Here is a 19,012-nt window from a genome sequence, read left to right on the forward strand (position 1 = left end):
TGACCTTTAAAGTTTAAACCATATTCGATGTAATGTGCTAATAAATCGTAGATATCTGCCCGTTTGTTTGTCTACGACCATACCACGATGAACACACCTGTTCTCGTCAGATCACGGAAGTTAAGCATCGTTGGGCCGGGATAGTACTTGGATGGGGGACCGCCTGGGAACTCCCGGTGTCGTAGGCTATTGACTTTTTCACGTTACATTATTTATCATTACGACTGGGACGTATCTTTTTTACGCAATAGCCGCTGAGTAAATCAAGAAAGAGACATGATTAGAAGTTGCTTTCCCTTCAAAACGGCTACGATCTGGCAGCAATAAATGCGCCAAGTCGCAAATGAATGGATTACGAGCGTCAGACAAAGAAAATGGCGATGTAGTAACTTTGCTAATTAACTTTGTCATATGAAAATTAAGTCGGAAAGGACCCTAGATTTCCATCGTTGGAACTTTTTACCGGAAATCATAAAGGGCATTATTGTTGTCAAGAATCGATAGCGCTTAAAAAGAGCTGTCAAACGCACATAAACACGACCTATTTCGAATGATCCAGTCAAGAAATATGACCTTTAAAGTTTGAACCATTTTCGATGTAATGTGCTAATAAATCGTAGATATCTGCCCGTTTGTTTGTCTACGACCATACCACGATGAACACACCTGTTCTCGTCCGATCACGGAAGTTAAGCATCGTCGGGCCGGGATAGTACTTGGATGGGGGACCGCCTGGGAACTCCCGGTGTCGTAGGCTATTGACTTTTTCAGGTTACATTATTTATCATTACGACTGTGACGTATCTTTTTTACGAAATAGCCGCTGAGTAAATCAAGAAAGAGACATGATTAGAAGTTGCTTTCCCTTCAAAACGGCTACGATCTGGCAGCAATAAATGCGCCAAGTCGCAAATGAATGGATTACAAGCGTCAGACAAAGAAAATGGCGATGTAGTTACTTTGCTAATTAACTTTGTCATAATAAAATTAAGTCGGAAAGCACCCTAGATTTCCTTCGTTGGAACTTTTTACCGGAAATCATAAAGCGCATTATTGTTGTCAAGAATCGATAGCGCTTAAAAAGAGCTGTCAAACGCACATAAACACGACCTATTTCGAATGATCCAGTCAAGAAATATGACCTTTAAAGTTTGAACCATTTTCGATGTAATGTGCTAATAAATCGTAGATATCTGCCCGTTTGTTTGTCTACGACCATACCACGATGAACACACCTGTTCTCGTCCGATCACGGAAGTTAAGCATCGTCGGGCCGGGATAGTACTTGGATGGGGGACCGCCTGGGAACTCCCGGTGTCGTAGGCTATTGACTTTTTCACGTTACATTATTTATCATTACGACTGTGACGTATCTTTTTTACGAAATAGCCGCTGAGTAAATCAAGAAAGAGACATGATTAGAAGTTGCTTTCCCTTCAAAACGGCTACGATCTGGCAGCAATAAATGCGCCAAGTCGCAAATGAATGGATTACGAGCGTCAGACAAAGAAAATGGCGATGTAGTAACTTTGCTAATTAACTTTGTCATATGAAAATTAAGTCGGAAAGCACCCTAGATTTCCTTCGTTGGAACTTTTTACCGGAAATCATAAAGCGCATGGTTGTCGTAATTAATGGATAGCGCTTGAAATGAGCTTTCAAATGCACATAAACACGACCTATTTCGAATGATCCAGTCAAGAAATATGACCTTTAAAGTTTGAACCATTTTCGATGTAATGTGCTAATAAATCGTAGATATCTGCCCGTTTGTTTGTCTACGACCATACCACGATGAACACACCTGTTCTCGTTCGATCACGGAAGTTAAGCATCGTCGGGCCGGGATAGTACTTGGATGGGGGACCGCCTGGGAACTCCCGGTGTCGTAGGCTATTGACTTTTTCACGTTACATTATTTATCATTACGACTGTGACGTATCTTTTTTACGAAATAGCCGCTGAGTAAATCAAGAAAGAGACATGATTAGAAGTTGCTTTCCCTTCAAAACGGCTACGATCTGGCAGCAATAAATGCGCCAAGTCGCAAATGAATGGATTACAAGCGTCAGACAAAGAAAATGGCGATGTAGTTACTTTGCTAATTAACTTTGTCATAATAAAATTAAGTCGGAAAGCACCCTAGATTTCCTTCGTTGGAACTTTTTACCGGAAATCATAAAGCGCATTATTGTTGTCAAGAATCGATAGCGCTTAAAAAGAGCTGTCAAACGCACATAAACACGACCTATTTCGAATGATCCAGTCAAGAAATATGACCTTTAAAGTTTGAACCATTTTCGATGTAATGTGCTAATAAATCGTAGATATCTGCCCGTTTGTTTGTCTACGACCATACCACGATGAACACACCTGTTCTCGTCCGATCACGGAAGTTAAGCATCGTTGGGCCGGGATAGTACTTGGATGGGGGACCGCCTGGGAACTCCCGGTGTCGTAAGGTTTTGACTTTTTCACGTTACATTATTTATCATTACGACTGTGACGTATCTTTTTTACGAAATAGCCGCTGAGTAAATCAAGAAAGAGACATGATTAGAAGTTGCTTTCCCTTCAAAACGGCTACGATCTGGCAGCAATAAATGCGCCAAGTCGCAAATAAATGGATTACGAGCGTCAGACAAAGAAAATGGCGATGTAGTAACTTTGCTAATTAACTTTGTCATATGAAAATTAAGTCGGAAAGCACCCTAGATTTCCTTCGTTGGAACTTTTTACCGGAAATCATAATGCGCATGGTTGTCGTAATTAATGGATAGCGCTTGAAATGAGCTTTCAAATGCACATAAAAACGACCTATTTCGGATGATCCAGTCAAGAAATATGACCTTTAAAGTTTAAACCATTTTCGATGTAATGTGCTAATAAATCGTAGATATCTGCCCGTTTGTTTGTTTACGACCATACCACGATGAACACACCTGTTCTCGTCCGATCACGGAAGTTAAGCATCGTCGGGCCGGGATAGTACTTGGATGGGGGACCGCCTGGGAACTCCCGGTGTCGTAGGCTATTGACTTTTTCACGTTACATTATTTATCATTACGACTGTGACGTATCTTTTTTACGAAATAGCCGCTGAGTAAATCAAGAAAGAGACATGATTAGAAGTTGCTTTCCCTTCAAAACGGCTACGATCTGGCAGCAATAAATGCGCCAAGTCGCAAATGAATGGATTACGAGCGTCAGACAAAGAAAATAGCGGTGTACTTACTTTGCTAACTAATTTTGTCATATGAAAATTAAGTCTGAAAGTACCCTAGATTTCCTTCGTTGGAACTTTTTACCGGAAATCTTAAAGCGCATTATTGTCGTAATTAACGAATAGCGCTTGAAATGAGCTTTCAAATGCACATAAACACGACCTATTTCGGATAATCCAGTCAAGAAATATGACCTTTAAAGTTTAAACCATATTCGATGTAATGTGCTAATAAATCGTAGATATCTGCCCGTTTGTTTGTCTACGACCATACCACGAATACACACCTGTTCTCGTCAGATCACGGAAGTTAAGCATCGTTGGGCCGGGATAGTACTTGGATGGGGGACCGCCTGGGACCTCCCGGTGTCGTAGGCTATTGACTTTTTCACGTTACATTATTTATCATTACGACTGGGACGTATCTTTTTTACGCAATAGCCGCTGAGTAAATCAAGAAAAAGACATGATTAGAAGTTGCTTTCCCTTCAAAACGGCTACGATCTGGCAGCAATAAATGCGCCAAGTCGCAAATGAATGGATTACGAGCGTCAGACAAAGAAAATGGCGATGTAGTAACTTTGCTAATTAACTTTGTCATATGAAAATTAAGTCGGAAAGGACCCTAGATTTCCTTCGTTGGAACCTTTTACCGGAAATCATAAAGCGCATTATTGTTGTCAAGAATCGATAGCGCTTAAAAAGAGCTGTCAAACGCACATAAACACGACCTATTTCGAATGATCCAGTCAAGAAATATGACCTTTAAAGTTTGAACCATTTTCGATGTAATGTGCTAATAAATCGTAGATATCTGCCCGTTTGTTTGTCTACGACCATACCACGATGAACACACCTGTTCTCGTCCGATCACGGAAGTTAAGCATCGTCGGGCCGGGATAGTACTTGGATGGGGGACCGCCTGGGAACTCCCGGTGTCGTAGGCTATTGACTTTTTCAGGTTACATTATTTATCATTACGACTGTGACGTATCTTTTTTACGAAATAGCCGCTGAGTAAATCAAGAAAGAGACATGATTAGAAGTTGCTTTCCCTTCAAAACGGCTACGATCTGGCAGCAATAAATGCGCCAAGTCGCAAATGAATGGATTACAAGCGTCAGACAAAGAAAATGGCGATGTAGTTACATGGCTAATTAACTTTGTCATAATAAAATTAAGTCGGAAAGCACCCTAGATTTCCTTCGTTGGAACTTTTTACCGGAAATCATAAAGCGCATTATTGTTGTCAAGAATCGATAGCGCTTAAAAAGAGCTGTCAAACGCACATAAACACGACCTATTTCGAATGATCCAGTCAAGAAATATGACCTTTAAAGTTTGAACCATTTTCGATGTAATGTGCTAATAAATCGTAGATATCTGCCCGTTTGTTTGTCTACGACCATACCACGATGAACACACCTGTTCTCGTCCGATCACGGAAGTTAAGCATCGTCGGGCCGGGATAGTACTTGGATGGGGGACCGCCTGGGAACTCCCGGTGTCGTAGGCTATTGACTTTTTCACGTTACATTATTTATCATTACGACTGTGACGTATCTTTTTTACGAAATAGCCGCTGAGTAAATCAAGAAAGAGACATGATTAGAAGTTGCTTTCCCTTCAAAACGGCTACGATCTGGCAGCAATAAATGCGCCAAGTCGCAAATGAATGGATTACGAGCGTCAGACAAAGAAAATGGCGATGTAGTAACTTTGCTAATTAACTTTGTCATATGAAAATTAAGTCGGAAAGCACCCTAGATTTCCTTCGTTGGAACTTTTTACCGGAAATCATAAAGCGCATGGTTGTCGTAATTAATGGATAGCGCTTGAAATGAGCTTTCAAATGCACATAAACACGACCTATTTCGAATGATCCAGTCAAGAAATATGACCTTTAAAGTTTGAACCATTTTCGATGTAATGTGCTAATAAATCGTAGATATCTGCCCGTTTGTTTGTCTACGACCATACCACGATGAACACACCTGTTCTCGTCCGATCACGGAAGTTAAGCATCGTCGGGCCGGGATAGTACTTGGATGGGAGACCGCCTGGGAACTCCCGGTGTCGTAGGCTATTGACTTTTTCACGTTACATTATTTATCATTACGACTGTGACGTATCTTTTTTACGAAATAGCCGCTGAGTAAATCAAGAAAGAGACATGATTAGAAGTTGCTTTCCCTTCAAAACGGCTACGATCTGGCAGCAATAAATGCGCCAAGTCGCAAATGAATGGATTACAAGCGTCAGACAAAGAAAATGGCGATGTAGTTACTTTGCTAATTAACTTTGTCATATGAAAATTAAGTCGGAAAGCACCCTAGATTTCCTTCGTTGGAACTTTTTACCGGAAATCTTAAAGCGCATGGTTGTCGTAATTAATCGATAGCGCTTGAAATGAGCTTACAAATGCACATAAACACGACCTATTTCGGATAATCCAGTCAAGAAATATGACCTTTAAAGTTTAAACCATTTTCGATGTAATGTGCTAATTAATCGTAGATATCTGCCCGTTTTTTTGTCTACGACCATACCACGATGAACACACCTGTTCTCGTCCGATCACGGAAGTTAAGCATCGTCGGGCCAGGATAGTACTTGGATGGGGGACCGCCTGGGAACTCCCGGTGTCGTAGGCTATTGACTTTTTCACGTTACATCATTTATCATTACGACTGTGACGTATCTTTTTTACGCAATAGCCGCTGAGTAAATCAAGAAAGAGACATGATTAGAAGTTGTTTTCCCTTCAAAACGGCTACAATCTTGCTGCAATAAATGCGCCAAGTCGCAAATGAATGGATTACGAGCGTCAGACAAAGAAAATGGCGATGTAGTTACTTTGCTAATTAACTTTGTCATATGAAAATTAAGTCTGAAAGCACCCTAGATTTCCTTCGTTGGAACTTTTTACCGGAAATCTTAAAGCGCATGGTTGTCGTAATTAATCGATAGCGCTTGAAATGAGCTTTCAAATGCACATAAACACGACCTATTTCGGATAATCCAGTCAAGAAATATGACCTTTAAAGTTTAAACCATTTTCGATGTAATGTGCTAATAAATCGTAGATATCTGCCCGTTTTTTTGTCTACGACCATACCACGATGAACACACCTGTTCTCGTCCGATCACGGAAGTTAAGCATCGTCGGGCCAGGATAGTACTTGGATGGGGGACCGCCTGGGAACTCCCGGTGTCGTAGGCTATTGACTTTTTCACGTTACATCATTTATCATTACGACTGTGACGTATCTTTTTTACGCAATAGCCGCTGAGTAAATCAAGAAAGAGACATGATTAGAAGTTGCTTTCCCTTCAAAACGGCTACAATCTTGCTGCAATAAATGCGCCAAGTCGCAAATGAATGGATTACGAGCGTCAGACAAAGAAAATGGCGATGTAGTTACTTTGCTAATTAACTTTGTCATATGAAAATTAAGTCTGAAAGCACCCTAGATTTCCTTCGTTGGAACTTTTTACCGGAAATCTTAAAGCGCATGGTTGTCGTAAAGAATCGATAGCGCTTGAAATGAGCTTTCAAATGCACATAAACACGACCTATTTCGGATGATCCAGTCAAGAAATATGACCTTTAAAGTTTAAACCATTTTCGATGTAATGTGCTAATAAATCGTAGATATCTGCCCGTTTGTTTGTCTACGACCATACCACGATGAACACACCTGTTCTCGTCCGATCACGGAAGTTAAGCATCGTCGGGCCAGGATAGTACTTGGATGGGGGACCGCCTGGGAACTCCCGGTGTCGTAGGCTATTGACTTTTTCACGTTACATTATTTATCATTACGACTGTGACGTATCTTTTTTACGCAATAGCCGCTGAGTAAATCAAGTAAGGGACGTGATTAGAAGATGCTTTCCCTTCAAAACGGCTACAATCTTGCTGCAATAAATGCGCCACGTCGCAAATAAATGGATTACGAGCGTCAGACAAAGAAAATGGCGATGTAGTTACTTTGCTAATTAACTTTGTCATATGAAAATTAAGTCTGAAAGCACCCTAGATTTCCTTCGTTGGAACTTTTTACCGGAAATCTTAAAGCGCATGGTTGTCGTAAAGAATCGATAGCGCTTGAAATGAGCTTTCAAATGCACATAAACACGACCTATTTCGGATGATCCAGTCAAGAAATATGACCTTTAAAGTTTAAACCATTTTCGATGTAATGTGCTAATAAATCGTAGATATCTGCCCGTTTGTTTGTCTACGACCATACCACGATGAACACACCTGTTCTCGTCCGATCACGGAAGTTAAGCATCGCCGGGCCGGGATAGTACTTGGATGGGGGACCGCCTGGGAACTCCCGGTGTCGTAGGCTATTGACTTTTTCACGTTACATTATTTATCATTACGACTATGACGTATCTTTTTTACGAAATAGCCGCTGAGTAAATCAAGAAAGAGACATGATTAGAAGTTGCTTTCCCTTCAAAACGGCTACGATCTGGCAGCAATAAATGCGCCAAGTCGCAAATGAATGGATTACGAGCGTCAGACAAAGAAAATGGCGATGTAGTTAATTTGCTAATAAACTTTGTCATATGAAAATTAAGTCTGAAAGCACCCTAGATTTCCTTCGTTGGAACTTTTTACCGGAAATCTTAAAGCGCATGGTTGTCGTAAAGAATCGATAGCGCTTAAAAAGAGCTTTCAAATGCACATAAACACGACCTATTTCGGATAATCCAGTCAAGAAATGTGACCTTTAAAGTTTAAACCATTTTCGATGTAATGTGCTAATAAATCGTAGATATCTGCCCGTTTGTTTGTTTACGACCATACCACGATGAGCACACCTGTTCTCGTCCGATCACGGAAGTTAAGCATCGTCGGGCCGGGATAGTACTTGGATGTAGGACCGCCTGGGAACTCCCGGTGTCGTAGGCTATTGACTTTTTCACGTTACATTATTTATCATTACGACTGTGACGTATCTTTTTTACGAAATAGCCGCTGAGTAAATCAAGAAAGAGACATGATTAGCAGTTGCTTTCCCTTCAAAACGGCTACGATCTGGCAGCAATAAATGCGCCAAGTCGCAAATGAATGGATTACGAGCGTCAGACAAAGAAAATGGCGATGTAGTTAATTTGCTAATTAACTTTGTCATATGAAAATTAAGTCTGAAAGTACCCTAGATTGCCTTCGTTGAAACTTTTTACCGGAAATCTTAATGCGCATGGTTGTCGTAATTAATCGATAGCGCTTGAAATGAGCTTTCAAATGCACATAAACACGACCTATTTCGGATAATCCAGTCAAGAAATATGACCTTTAAAGTTTAAACCATTTTCGATGTAATGTGCTAAAAAATCGTAGATATCTGCCCGTTTGTTTGTCTACGACCATACCACGATGAACACACCTGTTCTCGTCCGATCACGTAAGTTAAGCATCGTTGGGTCGGGATAGTACTTGGATGGGGGACCGCCTGGGAACTCCCGGTGTCGTAGGCTATTGACTTTTTCACGTTACATTATTTATCATTACGACTGGGACGTATCTTTTTTACGCAATAGCCGCTGAGTAAATCAAGAAAGAGACATGATTAGAAGTTGCTTTCCCTTCAAAACGGCTACAATCTTGCTGCAATAAATGCGCCACGTCGCAAATAAATGGATTACGAGCGTCAGACAAAGAAAATGGCGATGTAGTTACTTTGCTAATTAACTTTGTCATATGAAAATTAAGTCTGAAAGTACCCTAGATTGCCTTCGTTGGAACTTTTTACCGGAAATCTTAAAGCGCATTATTGTCGTAATTAATGGATAGCGCTTGAAACGAGCTTTCAAATGCACATAAACACAACCTATTTCGGATAATCCAGTCAAGAAATATGACCTTTAAAATTTAAACCATTTTTGATGTAATGTGCTAATAAATCGTAGATATCTGCCCGTTTGTTTGTCTACGACCATACCACGATGAACACACCTGTTCTCGTCCGATCATGGAAGTTAAGCATCGTTGGGCCGGGATAGTACTTGGATGGGGGACCGCCTGGGAACTCCCGGTGTCGTAGGCTATTGACTTTTTCACGTTACATTATTTCTCATTAGGACTGGGACGTATCTTTTTTACGCAATAGCCGCCGAGTAAATCAAGAAAGAGGCATGATTAGAAGTTGCTTTCCCTTCAAAACGACTACCATCGTGCTGCAATAAATGCGCCACGTCGCAAATGAATGGATTACAAGCGTCAGACAAAGAAAATAGCGATGTACTTACTTTGCTAACTAATTTTGTCATATGAAAATTAAGTCTGAAAGTACCCTAGATTTCCTTCGTTGGAACTTTTTACCGGAAATCTTAAAGCGCATTATTGTCGTAATTAATGAATAGCGCTTGAAATGAGCTTTCAAATGCACATAAACACGACCTATTTCGGATAATCCATTCAAGAAATATGACCTTTAAAGTTTAAACCATATTCGATGTAATGTGCTAATAAATCGTAGATATCTGCCCGTTTGTTTGTCTACGACCATACCACGATGAACACACCTGTTCTCGTCAGATCACGGAAGTTAAGCATCGTTGGGCCGGGATAGTACTTGGATGGGGGACCGCCTGGGAACTCCCGGTGTCGTAGGCTATTGACTTTTTCACGTTACATTATTTATCATTACGACTGGGACGTATCTTTTTTACGCAATAGCCGCTGAGTAAATCAAGAAAGAGACATGATTAGAAGTTGCTTTCCCTTCAAAACGGCTACGATCTGGCAGCAATAAATGCGCCAAGTCGCAAATGAATGGATTACGAGCGTCAGAAAAAGAAAATGGCGATGTAGTAACTTTGCTAATTAACTTTGTCATATGAAAATTAAGTCGGAAAGCACCCTAGATTTCCTTCGTTGGAACTTTTTACCGGAAATCATAAAGCGCATTATTGTTGTCAAGAATCGATAGCGCTTAAAAAGAGCTGTCAAACGCACATAAACACGACCTATTTCGAATGATCCAGTCAAGAAATGTGACCTTTAAAGTTTGAACCATTTTCGATGTAATGTGCTAATAAATCGTAGATATCTGCCCGTTTGTTTGTCTACGACCATACCACGATGAACACACCTGTTCTCGTCCGATCACGGAAGTTAAGCATCGTCGGGCCGGGATAGTACTTGGATGGGGGACCGCCTGGGAACTCCCGGTGTCGTAGGCTATTGACTTTTTCACGTTACATTATTTATCATTACGACTGTGACGTATCTTTTTTACGAAATAGCCGCTGAGTAAATCAAGAAAGAGACATGATTAGAAGTTGCTTTCCCTTCAAAACGGCTACGATCTGGCAGCAATAAATGCGCCAAGTCGCAAATGAATGGATTACAAGCGTCAGACAAAGAAAATGGCGATGTAGTTACTTTGCTAATTAACTTTGTCATAATAAAATTAATTCGGAAAGCACCCTAGATTTCCTTCGTTGGAACTTTTTACCGGAAATCATAAAGCGCATTATTGTTGTCAAGAATCGATAGCGCTTAAAAAGAGCTGTCAAACGCACATAAACACGACCTATTTCGAATGATCCAGTCAAGAAATATGACCTTTAAAGTTTGAACCATTTTCGATGTAATGTGCTAATAAATCGTAGATATCTGCCCGTTTGTTTGTCTACGACCATACCACGATGAACACACCTGTTCTCGTCCGATCACGGAAGTTAAGCATCGTCGGGCCGGGATAGTACTTGGATGGGGGACCGCCTGGGAACTCCCGGTGTCGTAGGCTATTGACTTTTTCACGTTACATTATTTATCATTACGACTGTGACGTATCTTTTTTACGAAATAGCCGCTGAGTAAATCAAGAAAGAGACATGATTAGAAGTTGCTTTCCCTTCAAAACGGCTACAATCTTGCAGCATTAAATGCGCCACGTCGCAAATAAATGGATTACGAGCGTCAGACAAAGAAAATGGCGATGTAGTAACTTTGCTAATTAACTTTGTCATATGAAAATTAAGTCGGAAAGCACCCTAGATTTCCTTCGTTGGAACTTTTTACCGGAAATCATAAAGCGCATGGTTGTCGTAATTAATGGATAGCGCTTGAAAGGAGCTTTCAAATGCACATAAACACGACCTATTTCGAATGATCCAGTCAAGAAATATGACCTTTAAAGTTTGAACCATTTTCGATGTAATGTGCTAATAAATCGTAGATATCTGCCCGTTTGTTTGTCTACGACCATACCACGATGAACACACCTGTTCTCGTCCGATCACGGAAGTTAAGCATCGTCGGGCCGGGATAGTACTTGGATGGGGGACCGCCTGGGAACTCCCGGTGTCGTAGGCAATTGACTTTTTCACGTTACATTATTTATCATTACGACTGTGACGTATCTTTTTTACGAAATAGCAGCTGAGTAAATCAAGAAAGAGACATGATTAGAAGTTGCTTTCCCTTCAAAACGGCTACGATCTGGCAGCAATAAATGCGCCAAGTCGCAAATGAATGGATTACAAGCGTCAGACAAAGAAAATGGCGATGTAGTTACTTTGCTAATTAACTTTGTCATAATAAAATTAAGTCGGAAAGCACCCTAGATTTCCTTCGTTGGAACTTTTTACCGGAAATCATAAAGCGCATTATTGTTGTCAAGAATCGATAGCGCTTAAAAAGAGCTGTCAAACGCACATAAACACGACCTATTTCGAATGATCCAGTCAAGAAATATGACCTTTAAAGTTTGAACCATTTTCGATGTAATGTGCTAATAAATCGTAGATATCTGCCCGTTTGTTTGTCTACGACCATACCACGATGAACACACCTGTTCTCGTCCGATCACGGAAGTTAAGCATCGTCGGGCCGGGATAGTACTTGGATGGGGGACCGCCTGGGAACTCCCGGTGTCGTAGGCTATTGACTTTTTCACGTTACATTATTTATCATTACGACTGTGACGTATCTTTTTTACGAAATAGCCGCTGAGTAAATCAAGAAAGAGACATGATTAGAAGTTGCTTTCCCTTCAAAACGGCTACGATCTGGCAGCAATAAATGCGCCAAGTCGCAAATGAATGGATTACGAGCGTCAGACAAAGAAAATGGCGATGTAGTAACTTTGCTAATTAACTTTGTCATATGAAAATTAAGTTGGAAAGCACCCTAGATTTCCTTCGTTGGAACTTTTTACCGGAAATCATAAAGCGCATGGTTGTCGTAATTAATGGATAGCGCTTGAAATGAGCTTTCAAATGCACATAAAAACGACCTATTTCGGATGATCCAGTCAAGAAATATGACCTTTAAAGTTTAAACCATTTTCGATGTAATGTGCTAATAAATCGTAGATATCTGCCCGTTTGTTTGTTTACGACCATACCACGATGAACACACCTGTTCTCGTCCGATCACAGAAGTTAAGCATCGACGGGCCGGGATAGTACTTGGATGGGGGACCGCCTGGGAACTCCCGGTGTCGTAGGCTATTGACTTTTTCACGTTACATTATTTATCATTACGACTGTGACGTATCTTTTTTACGAAATAGCCGCTGAGTAAATCAAGAAAGAGACATGATTAGAAGTTGCTTTCCCTTCAAAACGGCTACGATCTGGCAGCAATAAATGCGCCAAGTCGCAAATGAATGGATTACGAGCGTCAGACAAAGAAAATAGCGATGTACTTACTTTGCTAACTAATTTTGTCATATGAAAATTAAGTCCGAAAGTACCCTAGATTTCCTTCGTTGGAACTTTTTACCGGAAATCTTAAAGCGCATTATTGTCGTAATTAATGAATAGCTCTTGAAATGAGCTTTCAAATGCACATAAACACGACCTATTTCGGATAATCCAGTCAAGAAATATGACCTTTAAAGTTTAAACCATATTCGATGTAATGTGCTAATAAATCGTAGATATCTGCCCGTTTGTTTGTCTACGACCATACCACGATGAACACACCTGTTCTCGTCAGATCACGGAAGTTAAGCATCGTTGGGCCGGGATAGTACTTGGATGGGGGACCGCCTGGGAACTCCCGGTGTCGTAGGCTATTGACTTTTTCACGTTACATTATTTATCATTACGACTGGGACGTATCTTTTTTACGCAATAGCCGCTGAGTAAATCAAGAAAGAGACATGATTAGAAGTTGCTTTCCCTTCAAAACGGCTACGATCTGGCAGCAATAAATGCGCCAAGTCGCAAATGAATGGATTACGAGCGTCAGACAAAGAAAATGGCGATGTAGTAACTTTGCTAATTAACTTTGTCATATGAAAATTAAGTCGGAAAGCACCCTAGATTTCCTTCGTTGGAACTTTTTACCGGAAATCATAAAGCGCATTATTGTTGTCAAGAATCGATAGCGCTTAAAAAGAGCTGTCAAACGCACATAAACACGACCTATTTCGAATGATCCAGTCAAGAAATATGACCTTTAAAGTTTGAACCATTTTCGATGTAATGTGCTAATAAATCGTAGATATCTGCCCGTTTGTTTGTCTACGACCATACCACGATGAACACACCTGTTCTCGTCCGATCACGGAAGTTAAGCATCGTCGGGCCGGGATAGTACTTGGATGGGGGACCGCCTGGGAACTCCCGGTGTCGTAGGCTATTGACTTTTTCACGTTACATTATTTATCATTACGACTGTGACGTATCTTTTTTACGAAATAGCCGCTGAGTAAATCAAGAAAGAGACATGATTAGAAGTTACTTTCCCTTCAAAACGGCTACGATCTGGCAGCAATAAATGCGCCAAGTCGCAAATGAATGGATTACAAGCGTCAGACAAAGAAAATGGCGATGTAGTTACTTTGCTAATTAACTTTGTCATAATAAAATTAAGTCGGAAAGCACCCTAGATTTCCTTCGTTGGAACTTTTTACCGGAAATCATAAAGCGCATTATTGTTGTCAGGAATCGATAGCGCTTAAAAAGAGCTGTCAAACGCACATAAACACGACCTATTTCGAATGATCCAGTCAAGAAATATGACCTTTAAAGTTTGAACCATTTTCGATGTAATGTGCTAATAAATCGTAGATATCTGCCCGTTTGTTTGTCTACGACCATACCACGATGAACACACCTGTTCTCGTCCGATCACGGAAGTTAAGCATCGTCGGGCCGGGATAGTACTTGGATGGGGGACCGCCTGGGAACTCCCGGTGTCGTAGGCTATTGACTTTTTCACGTTACATTATTTATCATTACGACTGTGACGTATCTTTTTTACGAAATAGCCGCTGAGTAAATCAAGAAAGAGACATGATTAGAAGTTGCTTTCCCTTCAAAACGGCTACGATCTGGCAGCAATAAATGCGCCAAGTCGCAAATGAATGGATTACGAGCGTCAGACAAAGAAAATGGCGATGTAGTAACTTTGCTAATTAACTTTGTCATATGAAAATTAAGTCGGAAAGCACCCTAGATTTCCTTCGTTGGAACTTTTTACCGGAAATCATAAAGCGCATTATTGTTGTCAAGAATCGATAGCGCTTAAAAAGAGCTGTCAAACGCACATAAACACGACCTATTTCGAATGATCCAGTCAAGAAATATGACCTTTAAAGTTTGAACCATTTTCGATGTAATGTGCTAATAAATCGTAGATATCTGCCCGTTTGTTTGTCTACGACCATACCACGATGAACACACCTGTTCTCGTCCGATCACGGAAGTTAAGCATCGTCGGGCCGGGATAGTACTTGGATGGGGGACCGCCTGGGAACTCCCGGTGTCGTAGGCTATTGACTTTTTCACGTTACATTATTTATCATTACGACTGTGACGTATCTTTTTTACGAAATAGCCGCTGAGTAAATCAAGAAAGAGACATGATTAGAAGTTGCTTTCCCTTCAAAACGGCTACGATCTGGCAGCAATAAATGCGCCAAGTCGCAAATGAATGGATTACGAGCGTCAGACAAAGAAAATGGCGATGTAGTAACTTTGCTAATTAACTTTGTCATATGAAAATTAAGTCGGAAAGCACCCTAGATTTCCTTCGTTGGAACTTTTTACCGGAAATCATAAAGCGCATGGTTGTCGTAATTAATGGATAGCGCTTGAAATGAGCTTTCAAATGCACATAAACACGACCTATTTCGAATGATCCAGTCAAGAAATATGACCTTTAAAATTTGAACCATTTTCGATGTAATGTGCTAATAAATCGTAGATATCTGCCCGTTTGTTTGTCTACGACCATACCACGATGAACACACCTGTTCTCGTCCGATCACGGAAGTTAAGCATCGTCGGGCCGGGATAGTACTTGGATGGGGGACCGCCTGGGAACTCCCGGTGTCGCAGGCTATTGACTTTTTCACGTTACATTATTTATCATTACGACTGTGACGTATCTTTTTTACGAAATAGCCGCTGAGTAAATCAAGAAAGAGACATGATTAGAAGTTGCTTTCTCTTCAAAACGGCTACGATCTGGCAGCAATAAATGCGCCAAGTCGCAAATGAATGGATTACAAGCGTCAGACAAAGAAAATGGCGATGTAGTTACTTTGCTAATTAACTTTGTCATAATAAAATTAAGTCGGAAAGCACCCTAGATTTCCTTCGTTGGAACTTTTTACCGGAAATCATAAAGCGCATTATTGTTGTCAAGAATCGATAGCGCTTAAAAAGAGCTGTCAAACGCACATAAACACGACCTATTTCGAATGATCCAGTCAAAAAATATGACCTTTAAAGTTTGAACCATTTTCGATGTAATGTGCTAATAAATCGTAGATATCTGCCCGTTTGTTTGTCTACGACCATACCACGATGAACACACCTGTTCTCGTCTGATCACGGAAGTTAAGCATCGTCGGGCCGGGATAGTACTTGGATGGGGGACCGCCTGGGAACTCCCGGTGTCGTAGGCTATTGACTTTTTCACGTTACATTATTTATCATTACGACTGTGACGTATCTTTTTTACGAAATAGCCGCTGAGTAAATCAAGAAAGAGACATGATTAGAAGTTGCTTTCCCTTCAAAACGGCTACGATCTGGCAGCAATAAATGCGCCAAGTCGCAAATGAATGGATTACGAGCGTCAGACAAAGAAAATGGCGATGTAGTAACTTTGCTAATTAACTTTGTCATATGAAAATTAAGTCGGAAAGCACCCTAGATTTCCTTCGTTGGAACTTTTTACCGGAAATCATAAAGCGCATGGTTGTCGTAATTAATGGATAGCGCTTGAAATGAGCTTTCAAATGCACATAAAAACGACCTATTTCGGATGATCCAGTCAAGAAATATGACCTTTAAAGTTTAAACCATTTTCGATGTAATGTGCTAATAAATCGTAGATATCTGCCCGTTTGTTTGTTTACGACCATACCACGATGAACACACCTGTTCTCGTCCGATCACGGAAGTTAAGCATCGTCGGGCCGGGATAGTACTTGGATGGGGGACCGCCTGGGAACTCCCGGTGTCGTAGGCTATTGACTTTTTCACGTTACATTATTTATCATTACGACTGTGACGTATCTTTTTTACGAAATAGCCGCTGAGTAAATCAAGAAAGAGACATGATTAGAAGTTGCTTTCCCTTCAAAACGGCTACGATCTGGCAGCAATAAATGCGCCAAGTCGCAAATGAATGGATTACGAGCGTCAGACAAAAAAAATGGCGATGTAGTTAATTTGCTAATTAACTTTGTCATATGAAAATTAAGTCTGAAAGTACCCTAGATTGCCTTCGTTGGAACTTTTTACCGGAAATCTTAAAGCGCATGGTTGTCGTAATTAATCGATAGCGCTTGAAATGAGCTTTCAAATGCACATAAACACGACCTATTTCGGATAATCCAGTCAAGAAATATGACCTTTAAAGTTTAAACCATTTTCGATGTAATGTGCTAATAAATCGTAGATATCTGCCCGTTTGTTTGTCTACGACCATACCACGATGAACACACCTGTTCTCGTCCGATCACGGAAGTTAAGCATCGTTGGGCCGGGATAGTACTTGGATGGGGGACCGCCTGGGAACTCCCGGTGTCGTAGGCTATTGACTTTTTCACGTTACATTATTTATCATTACGACTGTGACGTATCTTTTTTACGAAATAGCCGCTGAGTAAATCAAGAAAGAGACATGATTAGAAGTTGCTTTCCCTTCAAAACGGCTACGATCTGGCAGCAATAAATGCGCCAAGTCGCAAATGAATGGATTACGAGCGTCAGACAAAGAAAATGGCGATGTAGTAACTTTGCTAATTAACTTTGTCATATGAAAATTAAGTCGGAAAGCACCCTAGATTTCCTTCGTTGGAACTTTTTACCGGAAATCATAAAGCGCATGGTTGTCGTAATTAATGGATAGCGCTTGAAATGAGCTTTCAAATGCACATAAAAACGACCTTTTTCGGATGATCCAGTCAAAAAATATGACCTTTAAAGTTTAAACCATTTTCGATGTAATGTGCTAATAAATCGTAGATATCTGCCCGTTTGTTTGTTTACGACCATACCACGATGAACACACCTGTTCTCGTCCGATCACGGAAGTTAAGCATCGTCGGGCCGGGATAGTACTTGGATGGGGGACCGCCTGGGAACTCCCGGTGTCGTAGGCTATTGACTTTTTCACGTTACATTATTTATCATTACGACTGTGACGTATCTTTTTTACGAAATAGCCGCTGAGTAAATCAAGAAAGAGACATGATTAGAAGTTGCTTTCCCTTCAAAACGGCTACGATCTGGCAGCAATAAATGCGCCAAGTCGCAAATGAATGGATTACGAGCGTCAGACAAAAAAAATGGCGATGTAGTTAATTTGCTAATTAACTTTGTCATATGAAAATTAAGTCTAAAAGTACCCTAGATTGCCTTCGTTGGAACTTTTTACCGGAAATCTTAAAGCGCATGGTTGTCGTAATTAATCGATAGCGCTTGAAATGAGCTTTCAAATGCACATAAACACGACCTATTTCGGATAATCCAGTCAAGAAATATGACCTTTAAAGTTTAAACCATTTTCGATGTAATGTGCTAATAAATCGTAGATATCTGCCCGTTTGTTTGTCTACGACCATACCACGATGAACACACCTGTTCTCGTCCGATCACGGAAGTTAAGCATCGTTGGGCCGGGATAGTACTTGGATGGGGGACCGCCTGGGAACTCCCGGTGTCGTAGGCTATTGACTTTTTCACGTTACATTATTTATCATTACGACTGTGACGTATCTTTTTTACGAAATAGCCGCTGAGTAAATCAAGAAAGAGACATGATTAGAAGTTGCTTTCCCTTCAAAACGGCTACGATCTGGCAGCAATAAATGCGCCAAGTCGCAAATGAATGGATTACGAGCGTCAGACAAAGAAAATGGCGATGTAGTAACTTTGCTAATTAACTTTGTCATATGAAAATTAAGTCGGAAAGCACCCTAGATTTCCTTCGTTGGAACTTTTTACCGGAAATCATAAAGCGCATTATTGTTGTCAAGAATCGATAGCGCTTAAAAAGAGCTGTCAAACGCACATAAACACGACCTATTTCGAATGATCCAGTCAAGAAATATGACCTTTAAAGTTTGAACCATTTCCGATGTAATGTTCTAATAAATCGTAGATATCTGCCCGATTGTTTGTCTACGACCATACCACGATGAACACACCTGTTCTCGTCCGATCACGGAAGTTAAGCATCGTCGGGCCGGGATAGTACTTGGATGGGGGACCGCCTGGGAACTCCCGGTGTCGTAGGCTATTGACTTTTTCACGTTACATTATTTATCATTACGACTGTGACGTATC

At 40.7% G+C, this 19,012-nt stretch overlaps 33 non-coding genes and 1 pseudogene across 33 annotated transcripts; all 34 read left to right on the top strand.

Annotated features, from left to right (window-relative positions):
• The first annotated feature begins 69 nt into the window (after positions 1–69).
• LOC130617753 (5S ribosomal RNA) lies at positions 70–188 on the top strand. Its single transcript, XR_008978830.1, has one exon. It is a non-coding gene; the product is annotated as a 5S ribosomal RNA (ribosomal RNA).
• A 450-nt stretch (positions 189–638) lies between these two features.
• Positions 639–757, top strand: LOC130615160 (5S ribosomal RNA). Its single transcript, XR_008976249.1, has one exon. It is a non-coding gene; the product is annotated as a 5S ribosomal RNA (ribosomal RNA).
• A 450-nt stretch (positions 758–1,207) lies between these two features.
• On the top strand, positions 1,208–1,326 carry LOC130615161 (5S ribosomal RNA). The gene has a single exon (XR_008976250.1). It is a non-coding gene; the product is annotated as a 5S ribosomal RNA (ribosomal RNA).
• A 450-nt stretch (positions 1,327–1,776) lies between these two features.
• On the top strand, positions 1,777–1,895 carry LOC130615433 (5S ribosomal RNA). The gene has a single exon (XR_008976522.1). It is a non-coding gene; the product is annotated as a 5S ribosomal RNA (ribosomal RNA).
• A 450-nt stretch (positions 1,896–2,345) lies between these two features.
• On the top strand, positions 2,346–2,464 carry LOC130616947 (5S ribosomal RNA). The gene has a single exon (XR_008978026.1). It is a non-coding gene; the product is annotated as a 5S ribosomal RNA (ribosomal RNA).
• Positions 2,465–2,914: 450 nt separating this feature from the next.
• Positions 2,915–3,033, top strand: LOC130615585 (5S ribosomal RNA). The gene has a single exon (XR_008976673.1). It is a non-coding gene; the product is annotated as a 5S ribosomal RNA (ribosomal RNA).
• A 450-nt stretch (positions 3,034–3,483) lies between these two features.
• On the top strand, positions 3,484–3,601 carry LOC130618485 (5S ribosomal RNA; annotated as a pseudogene).
• A 450-nt stretch (positions 3,602–4,051) lies between these two features.
• Positions 4,052–4,170, top strand: LOC130615163 (5S ribosomal RNA). The gene has a single exon (XR_008976252.1). It is a non-coding gene; the product is annotated as a 5S ribosomal RNA (ribosomal RNA).
• Positions 4,171–4,620: 450 nt separating this feature from the next.
• On the top strand, positions 4,621–4,739 carry LOC130615164 (5S ribosomal RNA). Its single transcript, XR_008976254.1, has one exon. It is a non-coding gene; the product is annotated as a 5S ribosomal RNA (ribosomal RNA).
• Positions 4,740–5,189: 450 nt separating this feature from the next.
• LOC130618060 (5S ribosomal RNA) lies at positions 5,190–5,308 on the top strand. The gene has a single exon (XR_008979136.1). It is a non-coding gene; the product is annotated as a 5S ribosomal RNA (ribosomal RNA).
• Positions 5,309–5,758: 450 nt separating this feature from the next.
• LOC130618774 (5S ribosomal RNA) lies at positions 5,759–5,877 on the top strand. Its single transcript, XR_008979526.1, has one exon. It is a non-coding gene; the product is annotated as a 5S ribosomal RNA (ribosomal RNA).
• A 450-nt stretch (positions 5,878–6,327) lies between these two features.
• LOC130618783 (5S ribosomal RNA) lies at positions 6,328–6,446 on the top strand. Its single transcript, XR_008979528.1, has one exon. It is a non-coding gene; the product is annotated as a 5S ribosomal RNA (ribosomal RNA).
• A 450-nt stretch (positions 6,447–6,896) lies between these two features.
• Positions 6,897–7,015, top strand: LOC130618788 (5S ribosomal RNA). Its single transcript, XR_008979532.1, has one exon. It is a non-coding gene; the product is annotated as a 5S ribosomal RNA (ribosomal RNA).
• Positions 7,016–7,465: 450 nt separating this feature from the next.
• On the top strand, positions 7,466–7,584 carry LOC130615396 (5S ribosomal RNA). Its single transcript, XR_008976486.1, has one exon. It is a non-coding gene; the product is annotated as a 5S ribosomal RNA (ribosomal RNA).
• Positions 7,585–8,034: 450 nt separating this feature from the next.
• LOC130618158 (5S ribosomal RNA) lies at positions 8,035–8,153 on the top strand. The gene has a single exon (XR_008979232.1). It is a non-coding gene; the product is annotated as a 5S ribosomal RNA (ribosomal RNA).
• A 450-nt stretch (positions 8,154–8,603) lies between these two features.
• On the top strand, positions 8,604–8,722 carry LOC130617126 (5S ribosomal RNA). Its single transcript, XR_008978204.1, has one exon. It is a non-coding gene; the product is annotated as a 5S ribosomal RNA (ribosomal RNA).
• A 450-nt stretch (positions 8,723–9,172) lies between these two features.
• Positions 9,173–9,291, top strand: LOC130615911 (5S ribosomal RNA). Its single transcript, XR_008976997.1, has one exon. It is a non-coding gene; the product is annotated as a 5S ribosomal RNA (ribosomal RNA).
• A 450-nt stretch (positions 9,292–9,741) lies between these two features.
• On the top strand, positions 9,742–9,860 carry LOC130617765 (5S ribosomal RNA). Its single transcript, XR_008978842.1, has one exon. It is a non-coding gene; the product is annotated as a 5S ribosomal RNA (ribosomal RNA).
• Positions 9,861–10,310: 450 nt separating this feature from the next.
• Positions 10,311–10,429, top strand: LOC130615165 (5S ribosomal RNA). Its single transcript, XR_008976255.1, has one exon. It is a non-coding gene; the product is annotated as a 5S ribosomal RNA (ribosomal RNA).
• Positions 10,430–10,879: 450 nt separating this feature from the next.
• LOC130615166 (5S ribosomal RNA) lies at positions 10,880–10,998 on the top strand. Its single transcript, XR_008976256.1, has one exon. It is a non-coding gene; the product is annotated as a 5S ribosomal RNA (ribosomal RNA).
• A 450-nt stretch (positions 10,999–11,448) lies between these two features.
• Positions 11,449–11,567, top strand: LOC130615366 (5S ribosomal RNA). The gene has a single exon (XR_008976456.1). It is a non-coding gene; the product is annotated as a 5S ribosomal RNA (ribosomal RNA).
• A 450-nt stretch (positions 11,568–12,017) lies between these two features.
• LOC130615167 (5S ribosomal RNA) lies at positions 12,018–12,136 on the top strand. The gene has a single exon (XR_008976257.1). It is a non-coding gene; the product is annotated as a 5S ribosomal RNA (ribosomal RNA).
• A 450-nt stretch (positions 12,137–12,586) lies between these two features.
• LOC130615477 (5S ribosomal RNA) lies at positions 12,587–12,705 on the top strand. The gene has a single exon (XR_008976566.1). It is a non-coding gene; the product is annotated as a 5S ribosomal RNA (ribosomal RNA).
• Positions 12,706–13,155: 450 nt separating this feature from the next.
• LOC130617777 (5S ribosomal RNA) lies at positions 13,156–13,274 on the top strand. The gene has a single exon (XR_008978854.1). It is a non-coding gene; the product is annotated as a 5S ribosomal RNA (ribosomal RNA).
• Positions 13,275–13,724: 450 nt separating this feature from the next.
• On the top strand, positions 13,725–13,843 carry LOC130615168 (5S ribosomal RNA). Its single transcript, XR_008976258.1, has one exon. It is a non-coding gene; the product is annotated as a 5S ribosomal RNA (ribosomal RNA).
• Positions 13,844–14,293: 450 nt separating this feature from the next.
• Positions 14,294–14,412, top strand: LOC130615169 (5S ribosomal RNA). The gene has a single exon (XR_008976259.1). It is a non-coding gene; the product is annotated as a 5S ribosomal RNA (ribosomal RNA).
• A 450-nt stretch (positions 14,413–14,862) lies between these two features.
• On the top strand, positions 14,863–14,981 carry LOC130615171 (5S ribosomal RNA). Its single transcript, XR_008976260.1, has one exon. It is a non-coding gene; the product is annotated as a 5S ribosomal RNA (ribosomal RNA).
• A 450-nt stretch (positions 14,982–15,431) lies between these two features.
• LOC130616233 (5S ribosomal RNA) lies at positions 15,432–15,550 on the top strand. Its single transcript, XR_008977316.1, has one exon. It is a non-coding gene; the product is annotated as a 5S ribosomal RNA (ribosomal RNA).
• A 450-nt stretch (positions 15,551–16,000) lies between these two features.
• Positions 16,001–16,119, top strand: LOC130615373 (5S ribosomal RNA). The gene has a single exon (XR_008976463.1). It is a non-coding gene; the product is annotated as a 5S ribosomal RNA (ribosomal RNA).
• Positions 16,120–16,569: 450 nt separating this feature from the next.
• On the top strand, positions 16,570–16,688 carry LOC130615586 (5S ribosomal RNA). The gene has a single exon (XR_008976674.1). It is a non-coding gene; the product is annotated as a 5S ribosomal RNA (ribosomal RNA).
• A 450-nt stretch (positions 16,689–17,138) lies between these two features.
• Positions 17,139–17,257, top strand: LOC130616538 (5S ribosomal RNA). Its single transcript, XR_008977620.1, has one exon. It is a non-coding gene; the product is annotated as a 5S ribosomal RNA (ribosomal RNA).
• A 450-nt stretch (positions 17,258–17,707) lies between these two features.
• On the top strand, positions 17,708–17,826 carry LOC130615587 (5S ribosomal RNA). The gene has a single exon (XR_008976675.1). It is a non-coding gene; the product is annotated as a 5S ribosomal RNA (ribosomal RNA).
• Positions 17,827–18,276: 450 nt separating this feature from the next.
• Positions 18,277–18,395, top strand: LOC130616550 (5S ribosomal RNA). The gene has a single exon (XR_008977632.1). It is a non-coding gene; the product is annotated as a 5S ribosomal RNA (ribosomal RNA).
• Positions 18,396–18,845: 450 nt separating this feature from the next.
• LOC130615172 (5S ribosomal RNA) lies at positions 18,846–18,964 on the top strand. Its single transcript, XR_008976261.1, has one exon. It is a non-coding gene; the product is annotated as a 5S ribosomal RNA (ribosomal RNA).
• Positions 18,965–19,012: the final 48 nt, after the last annotated feature.

The sequence above is a fragment of the Hydractinia symbiolongicarpus genome, chromosome 11, assembly GCF_029227915.1.
Source record: "Hydractinia symbiolongicarpus strain clone_291-10 chromosome 11, HSymV2.1, whole genome shotgun sequence".
Taxonomy (NCBI): domain Eukaryota; kingdom Metazoa; phylum Cnidaria; class Hydrozoa; order Anthoathecata; family Hydractiniidae; genus Hydractinia; species Hydractinia symbiolongicarpus.